Source organism: Podarcis tiliguerta (genome assembly GCF_965153285.1).
Source record: "Podarcis tiliguerta genome assembly, chromosome: 9".
Taxonomy (NCBI): Eukaryota; Metazoa; Chordata; class Lepidosauria; order Squamata; family Lacertidae; genus Podarcis; species Podarcis tiliguerta.
The window spans coordinates 43,934,979-43,945,043 of NC_139542.1; the positions used below are offsets into that span (position 1 = coordinate 43,934,979).

General features: G+C 39.7%; 1 protein-coding gene across 8 annotated transcripts in view; it reads left to right on the forward strand.

Annotated features, from left to right (window-relative positions):
- Positions 1-10,065, forward strand: part of PALLD (palladin, cytoskeletal associated protein) — a 219,867-nt gene that overhangs the window by 103,431 nt on the left and 106,371 nt on the right. The gene's annotated exons all lie outside the window — the stretch shown is intronic.

A 10,065-nucleotide genomic window follows, 5' to 3' on the forward strand; every position in this document is an offset into this window, starting at 1 on the left:
TGCAGGGCATTATGGGACCCAAACCCAAGCTCTTAGGGGTTGGAAGGGTTCCAGAGCAGGTATAAGGGCTACTGGGCCCTCCCTAGAACCTTTGAGCACAGTGGCTGGTCTAGGATGCCGAGTGTTGATGCAGGCAGGCCCTGCTGCCATTTGAGTCTTGTACTTGCTTTCGTACATGTGTGAGATAATGGCCCCCATGCAATGCCCAGTTTCCTCCACATCATGGTCTATCCTGCCATACCCATGTGCATTTGGGTATACATCCTATACTAAGAAAGCCTGAGTAGTCATTTACTTAAAGTTCTGCTGTTTCTACAGCTCCTATTTCTTTTCCAGTAAATGTGCTAGGCTGGCTTTATTTTTGTGATTTTGATCAGCTATAAATAAATGAAAGAGTTCTGGGAAATTTTACCTGAAATAGTAATGATAAAAGCTGGTGTGGTGTTGCAACTTGGGGAAAACTACTGATAGACATATGAAATTTATATTTGTTCCCGCTTAGTGTGGAAAGAGAGAAAGCACCCAAGCTAACATTTAACTGGATATAAATAGGATATTCTTAAACATTGGTCATGCTAACAGCTTAAGGTACAGTCTTCACTTAAAGGTCAAAAGTATTCTTTTTGTCCATTTTTTTTAAAAAAACCTAATTTAATTTCTTCTTGTCTCTGAAAATCAGACACAATAATTTTTGTGGTTATTTGTGAGGTTAAGACATAGTTCTTGCGGAATGACATCACCACCTCTCTTTATGAGCTGGATTTTGAGCACCAGACTCAGGTACACACTGGAAGGCACTACTGTGCTCAGACTTAGTTACAAATTATTCTGTGTTTCTTGTCTTATACTGAGGTTCAGAAGAGGACATGTTCCAGTTCAAACATGCCAGTGAGATACTTAAGTAATAGGATTACTAATGCAAAATCCAGAAAACGTAAAAAAAAACTTGAAAAAAGAGGTGATGTTTAGGTTCAGTGCAGTAGAGGTGAACAGTTGCAGGAATGGTAGAGTCAATGAGGAGGAGTCTTTGGCAAACGGGATTGTTGGCAGGCCATATTTAGGGGATGCCAAATGGGGAAACCTGAAAAAAATGTAACTGCTGACCCATGAGCTACTTTGCTGTGAAAGCACTGTGGAAAGAATGAAATAGGATACAGTTCAGGATACATCTTAATATTTCCTGCAAGACTTTTGAGGAACAAATCTGGTTATGCACCTTAAGCAAATTTTACAGACAAATAGATTTGCCTCTCATTTCAAAACTTGAAACCTTTTTGCATTGTACTTGCAAGTAAATGTGATTTTGGTCTAAAATGTGTTTTTACGCTAAGGTGTTAGCATTGTAATGTGGCTAAGCTATATGATGTCTAGTATCTGTCACCAGTTATCTTTTTGCTGATAATCTTGTAGTACATGGTTAAACTTTTCATTTAATCTCGCTCTCATATTCTCACCTAAACATGAATTACAGATTGAATAGGACCATGTTGTTGTTGTCGTTTAGTCATTTAGTCGTGTCTGATTCTTCATGACCGGACACGACTAAACGACTAAACAACAACAACATGGTTCTATTCAATCTGTAATTCACGATTAGGTGAGCATATGAGAGCGAGATTAAATGAAAAAGATTGTATGTGCCATGGTTGAGCACTGGTATTTAGATTATGTTGTTTTGTCAGTTCTCCTCCATTGACACATGCAAGTTTCCATTAGAGGTTTTGATCATTTAAGAACATGGCAAATGGTAGTGGTGGGAATTGTTCAAATGATTTTGTTGAGGCTCAAGTTGTAAACCCCTTTCTAATTAGTAAAAGGGCATGTCATTTAATTATGATTTATATATGAGCAGTATTCTGTGACATGCATTTTGCATTCTAAAAATCAGTTAAATAATAAAGTCAAATGTAATGTACTCTCCCAAATGAGACCACCCATTCTGGATTTAGCAGAACTCAGCTTTTCTGTATAGGCAGTAACCATTTTGCAAGCATCCAATTGGTGTGCAACCACTGATGCATGGGTCCTTTTGGACCCAGAAGAGAGCAGAATTGGGGGGGGGGGGTGAGCAGGGAGGTTATGTGCACTCTGCTGACGCACATGGGGACCAGGAATGGAACCCCCAAACAAAATGGTCTCAGCCTGTAATATCCTGCCTTTGGATTAGAGTGTGCTAATGCATTTGAAGAAAAGGGTTAGCCTGTTGTGGTAAAAAAGAGGACTTCACACATAATATGTAACAGAAGATGTAGCATGTGGAAATAGAATGATCAACATCACTCTTTTTTATATTCAGAAACCTTTGCATGCAATTGTTTCTTGGCACTGCTGTAAAACCAAAGCTTTCATATGCAGAGTTTGTGCCTGCAACCAAGAACTGCTTTACAAGAGAGAGGCTTCTAGATTATGCCGTTAAATACAATAGTTCCTACATTGTTTGACCATCCGGTGCTTCCTGTGTTGATAACTCAGCTGGCACCTTTTAATCTCTACTTGCCTTCACAGATCCATAGAACAAAAAAGAGCTGCCAGATGGGTTGCAAATGTTCTTTTTTTAAAAAAAAATCATTTCACTTTAAAATAAATATTTTATAGATTTTTATTTTATTTAAAATACATCTAGGTCAACTGAAGGGCAAAAATCTTCTCAAGGTGGCTCATAAAAATAAAATGCAAGCTTGCTTCCACCATTCAAGCTGCTTTTTCTCATAGAAACAGGCCTGCAGTATTGAGGGTGTGTGAATCCAGTTGGAGAATAAACATAATCAACTTACCATGAGCGTTAATGTTTTTTCAGCTACCTTCTTCTTTGGGAGTTGACAAGAAGGGAGAGAGACATTTTATAAGAGCGTTAATTATCTCTGGTGGGATTTTTTTTTTTTTTTTTTTTTTTTTTTTGTATTGTCAGTTGGCTCCAGTATAACAAAACTCCCAGCCCAAGGTGTGCACAGTTGACATGTCGACACCATTGTGACTACCCAAAGCTTCCTGGAGAAGAGCTGACAGCTACTTTAAAAAAGTGTAACTCCCTCTTTATCCTATTTGTGTTGGAATGCTGTTCCAATTAATCATGGACAGTGTTCAAAAACTGTGTCTGCTTAGCAGTCTACAACTACCTTTCTGCTTGGAAAGGAACAAAGCTGTCAAAACTAGTTGAGGTCTAGATCTTCAGAAATGCTGAGCACACCAGTCTGAAATTAATGAATTAGAACCACTAGATTCTTAATCCCTTTATGTTTAGTCTGTTCCTATGCTTGAAGGTATTACAAATAAACCATTTGGTTTTATTGTTTTTTTTATCCGATGCAGTTGATTCTGTACACCTCATTCTTTGTTTGAGTATGTATTAGGTCACGGCTGAGCCGAAAATACTAAAAGTTAATGCTTCCTTTATCATTTTCTTGGCAAAATGGAGAGGTATGCTCTTAAAGGGGGAATTAGAGCATTAATATTCTTATTCTCTGTCTAATCTGTCCATGTGTTGTATGATCATTCACATTAAATTGCAATGGGCTTGTGGAAGAATGGCATTCTACAAACTAGGATGACCTATTTTGTGACATGGAGAGATTAAATAGCCATTAGCCCAAGGAGAGATGACTCTTTCTTAATCTGCAGACAGTGACTTCATACCTTCCTGATTTAGTGCTGATGTGCACATCCAGAAGTATTAGGAGGTGTCCTGAGGAAAGGTTCCCCCACGGTCATCATAAAGGAGGACACATGGGGTGACTCCCTGTGTCAGCCACATCAGCCCAGTATGGGGTTACGGCAAGGTGAAACATGCTATGGAAGAAATCTGGTCTAGTTAAAATTATGTTGCACTAGGTTTAAATAAGGGCATGACTGCACATTTCCTCTTTTGTAGGGGAGAATTGATGGTTATGAGGGAGGTTATGTAATATTTCCTCTGTCGCCTGATTGTTCTCTGTAGCCTTTCCTTTCCCACCCATTTCTCTCCACTCGCCATCCCCAAACTTGGGCATATTTCCAGCTTCTGGATCTAGCTTGGAAGACAAGTTTTGGGGAGATCCAACAGTAGCAACTGGCAGACTCACTCACTCACCTGCCCCGGTTTAATTTGTAATTGGACTTGGCAAATGTTGTGGTTCCCATAGTAAAAGAAAGAAAGGAAATAGCCCTTATTATTGTCTTGAACTCAATTACAAGACAAATCTGATCACACCTATATGACTTCATGGGGGAATGCAAGCAGTCTATTCCTTACTTGCCTGTGAGCTCCCCAACTAATTATGCCCCTGCCTCTCCACATATCTTGCTGGTATGCCTGGGGAAAGTATATTTCCCAGTGTTAGAGGTGCCATAGGCAGAAAGGATCGACTTTCCTTCCACCACTGAAACAGCAGCCAGAAAAGCAGGTGAGGGAATTTGATTTGGAGATGGAGGGGAAGGAGCAGAATTCAAAGCAGTTACACATTGTCCCTCATATTTATTCCAAAATGGTTTACAAAGCAAATTTAAAGATCCGAGCTGGAGAAGCTTAATTTCATAGCTCTTACAGATGATCAAGCAACCCCAGAATAGCTTTCCCATCTATTACATCCTGCCAAATGAGGAAAATTAAATCTGTACATCAAATACACATACATATGTAGTACAATTAGTATTCTTTAGTTTCCGTGATCTACCATAAATTAAAGGCAAGGAGAAGTGGTCAATGTAATCCAAGGACTACAGATAAGGTGCTGTTAACTGTTTGCAGCCTGCATGGGACCAATATTTTAAAAACGCATTGGTTTAATCAGTGTTTGGCGTGAGAAAGAGAGAGAGAAAATATGGAATTGAGATATTCTGGTGTCATGTAGTTCTGAATTTTGGATTTGACAGCAACAAAAAATGCTGCCGTTGTACTGACTTTTTTAATAGGTGGAGAGAACTAACTGAATTTCCTGCTTATATAGAATCTAATCTGCAATCTGACAGGAAAAATAAAACGTCCCCATACCATGGCCATAAATAAAAGCCAAATTTGCTATATTTTCAATACAGTGGTGCCTCAGATTAAGTACTTAATTCGTTCCGGAGGTCCGTTCTTAACCTGAAGCACCACTTTAGCTAATGGGGCCTCCTGCTGCTGCCACACTGCTGGAGCACGATTTCTGTTCTTATCCTGAAGCAAAGTTCTTAACCTGAAGCACTATTTCTGGGTTAGCGGAGTGTGTAACCTGAAGCGTATGTAACCTGAAGCGTATGTAACCCGAGGTACCACTGTACATGATTTTGCAGTTGTGCTGTTGCACAGGGATGGGAGAATCTGTCAGTTTCTGTTCATCCCAGGTTCCCATTTTCCCAATCTTAAATTTCTCCACATTTCTACAGCTGTGTGTGTGTGTGTGTGTACACACACACGAAAATGCATTGGTATTTTAGTGCAAATTTCTCCTAAGAAACATGTTTTTGTATGCAGTTTTAACTAACGTACATATATTTTCAAGCAATTTCCCTACCTTGAACTTTTGTATGCTATTTTCACTAACATGTGTTCATTTAATAAATGCATTCTTTTAAATCCTGTATTGTTGGAGAACTGCATCACAAATTCAGAGACATGCAAATGTTGCAGGATGGCTGTGTTTCAGTTTTCATATTGTTTTGGAAAGCTGCAAATTAAGTCATTGTACCTTTTAAGTGTGACCTGAATTGAATCTCTCCCCCGTTCCAAATAGGAGAAGGTAAGTTTGAATTCAGTCATGTTGGCCTATAAGGAGATCAGTGCCATTAAAGGTATCTGTCTTTCTATGGCCTGATGCTTTTCCCTGTATTGGTTAATGTATTTTCACTTCTAAAAGAAAGAGTGTGCCTGTGTATTTAAGAATGAAACGGCAAGAAATTCAGCAGATACGAAGTCTTCTTGTACTTGTGCATGAAACTTGCTAAGTGTCACTTTTCCACAGAGGCATTGCATCTCTTTGTGGATTTTTGGTCTAGTACATTTAATAGATAAGCAGCATTGTACAAAATCAAAAGAAGTTACCAATTGGACACATGCTTAAAAGAAAATATGAAAGCAGGCAAGCTGCCTTTAGCGCCAAGAGGCTGAATTGACCTATTTGGTGTTGCCAACTGTAGTCCTAATCTCATTGTGCTGATTGTTAGTTGGGCAGGGAAATGTGTGGGGTTTTTTTTAAGGAAACGAACAGGAAACTGGGAGATTCTGGCTAATTCCTGCTATGCAGAGAAAAGCATTTCACTTTTGAGATGACAGCATTTTTCTAAGTTCTACAAAGCAAATCAGTTAATGTATATTGATAAGGAATGTCAAACTTGCCAAATCATGCAATGGGCAGAAACAGTGTCAAGGTAACATGAGATTTGCGACCCTTGCAATTTAACTATAAAACTTATCCACCAGACAAGGAACACAGCTGATGGGATTTGTAGTCCAAAACATCTGGCAGGCACCAGGTTATCAAATGCTGGTGTAGAGGATTAATGAGCTAAGACTTAAGTACTTGAATGAACAACATGTAGATTTTTTTTAGTGTTGTGTCTTCCTTACTCTAGGAAGGCTATTAGGAAAGAGCAGCTTTAGACTCTAATAGTCAACCTTTGTTTTCCTGATTAGCGTCTTTAAGGGTTAGATCAAAGAAGAATATACTTTTGGAGGATCACATGCTTCCTCTTTTGTTTTTGTTTTTTGTACTGAGTTGTTTTTTTCTGGTCCCAGTCTCTGTCTGCTCCCTGTCTATGCACTTTTTCTTCATTTGCTTATTACAAGCACAAAAACTACTGATGCCAACCTCTTTGATTTTTTCCCTACCACTCCTTAGACATACACCTTCCTCCTTTACTTTAGAATCTCACTTTTCACTGCAAGACTTGTCCAACTGGTTCTACTTTGTTGTTCGTTCATGAATTTTCAGCCAGCTTCATGTCAGCAGCAAGCTTCATATTGTCCATTTACGTCCAGCTTATCTGATCTGGAAAACACAATTCAGGGAGTCTTGTTCTTCTCAAAAGTTGAGATTTAGTTGCAATCTCCTTTTCTTTCTCTTGTAACTTATATCCATTTCCCCATAGACGAATCATGTCTTGCCTGGAAACCTATCTGGTTTTTGGTGTACCTATCTATTGTGGTGTGGAGATTTCACAGCCATACCACTGCTCTTAAAAATCAATCAGCAAGGTAAAAATTGCTCCATCTGGAACCAAGGAAGGAAGCTGGAAGAACTTGATGATTATAAAAGACTAATATTTTATAAAATAAGATCACTGATAGTGGCACAATTAAAATAGTTAAAACAGTGTGACCCAGAGAAGATGAGGTTCTATAGAGCTGACTTGAAACCAGTGGAGTTTGAGCACACAATCAAAGGCTTGGATAGTCAGCGTGATGCCCTCCAGGTATTGAGCTACAACTGCCATAATCTACAGCCACTATGGCCAATATCTTGAGGTGGGTGGGTGGAGTTGTCATCCAGCAACATCTGGTGGACACCATGTCAAAGATCTCTAGTTCAATGGAACCAATGGCTGTTACACACATTATGGGGAGATGAACCTGGGTTTCTCACATAGTGTATGTTCAGATGTGATGCTGCTCTCAGGGTGAGATCAAAAGGGGAAAGTTGAGTGAAAGGGGGGATCCTGCCTTTATTTAAAGACAGGATCTCCGTGACCTTGTGATGATTTAGTTGTAGGTCATCTTTTCCAATACATTGATGGTTGCTGCTCCTGTGCTGTACAATATTTCATGAACCTTACATGTTGTATCGCTACAATTCATATGGACTTCATCTACCTATATCTGGACTGTTCACCTCTAGTTGCACAATGAACTTACTGTTTAGCTTTTTCTTTTTAAGGCATCTGATACATAGAGAAGCAGGGAGGGGAAAGGGGGGGTGCTCTGAAAAGGTATCAGTTCGAGGTGAGTGCAAGAATGTTGTTAGTATTTCTAAAAATGCATTTACAAATATACTTCCAATCAGTCTAACCTACCTCATAGGCTTGTGGGGATTAAATGAGGAGGGGAGAACCATGTATACAACCTTGAATAGGGATGTGGGTGGTGCAGTGGTATAAATCACTGTGCCTCTTGAGCTTGCTGATCAGAAGGTCGGTGGTTCAGATCCCTGCGACGGGCTGAGCTCCTGTTGGTCTGTCCCAGCTTCTGCAAACCTAGCAGTGTGAAAACACGACAGTGCAAGTAGATAAATAGGTACCACTGTGGAGGGAAGGTAGATGGCGTTTCCATGCGCTCTGGTTTTCGTCACGGTGTTTCAATGCACCAGAAGTGGTTTAGTCATGCTGGCCACGTGACCCGGAAAGCTGTCTGTGGACAAACATCGGCTCCCTTGGCCTGAAAGCGAGATGAGTGCCATAGTCACCCTTGACTGGACTTAACCATCCAGGAGTTTTACTACCTTGAGCTCCTTGGAGAAAAGGTGGGATGTAATGCAACAAATAAGTAAATAATCAGACACTTTTTAAAATTATGCCTCTAAGTTGAGCTTTCCCAAACATAATAACCATGTTATGTTGCTTAAAAGAGCAAACACTAAATGTAAATGACACAGGGACTTAACTATCTAAAAAACTGAGCCCCTGTCCCCTCCATAGTTCTGCTTGAGTTCAACTGAGATTATGGGTTGTGTCTAGCAGTATCACTCAGCTGACAGTAAGGAATGGGGAGGGGAGCATTGTTCAGTGATTTCCCCCTGCGTGTGTGCACCCAAATCTGGTAAGGAGGGTTACCCAACACTTGGTTGCAGACACAGGGCATGGGGCTGCAGGAAAGAGGAGGTATTGTTGAAAATTGCTTCTCCCTCTGCTCTGCTGACAGAATCTCGGCTAAGCACTGGATACATCCCAATATTTACCCTTCAGTAATCCTGTGTTATAACAAATCTAGATTTATTAAAGGGGCTCTGGTCAAACGTGCATACTTGAAAAGTGAATAAAGGAATTGGCTATTCAAAATTGGCTTGCATTTTCAGCTAGGATATGTTCCTTTCTCCTCTATATTTATGTGCATTGCTAAAATTTCTGTGTGTGTATGAGAAGTATGAATATTTCAATAGTTTACTTTTCCTTTAACTGGGTGTGCCTCCTTATGCTAGTCTTTAGGAAACGTCTACTCGCTATAGAGATTTGACCAAAAAAACAACAACAGAACACACACAAAAACATAGACCTCTTTAGAAGATCTTTAAGGCCTCAAGTAGGGCAATAGAGCAAAACAGGAAGAAAAATTACAGCTGCAATTCTGCTCCTCCTCCCTCACTCCCCAGACAAAACTAGCTTACCTCATGGACACTAACCGCTGGGATAAATTTTCTCATTGGCATGGAAGAGAAGTAAAGTGGAAACACATTCAGAATCTTTCATGCTAGCGTTTTTAATGCTGATTTTTTCAAATTATAATATGATATCTTCTTTTAAAAGGGTATTGCTCTTTAACTGTCATAAGCTCTTCCACTTGGGAGTGAGTTAGTAGTTTCTAAAATGTATCTGAAGATGCTTTCATCTCCCAGTTGCTTTTTCTTCCTCTTCTTTTTGTTCCACACCCACTGAAAGAGACCTTTCAAAATGAGATCATACGGCACACTTACCTCACTCTAACTAGGGCCATACACTATTCCTTATTGTCTTAGTACTGCCATTTCCAAGAGACCAAAGAATTGATACTATTAAGCTGAAATAAAAGTTTGACTCTGAAGTCTGTGAGACAGAGTGCTTCTGTCAGACTAGGCAATACTGGATCAGATGCTCTAATGCAGTCTTGAGACTGCTTCATAAAGAATCCTGAACTGTAATTACAGTGCTACCTCAGGTGAAGAACTTAATTCATTCTGGAGGTCTGTTCTTAACCTGAAACTGTTCTTAACTTGAGGTACCACTTTAGCTAATGGGGCCTCATGCCGCCCCACAATTTCTGTTCTCATCCTGAAGCAAAGTTCCTAACCCGAGGTGCTATTTCTGGGTTAGCGGACTCTGTAACCTGAAGCTAATGTAACCCAAGGTACCACTGTATTAGAAAGTGACCTGTATGATCTCTTACTAGAATTACTTTTACTGTGTTGCATTGAATTATAATTCAAT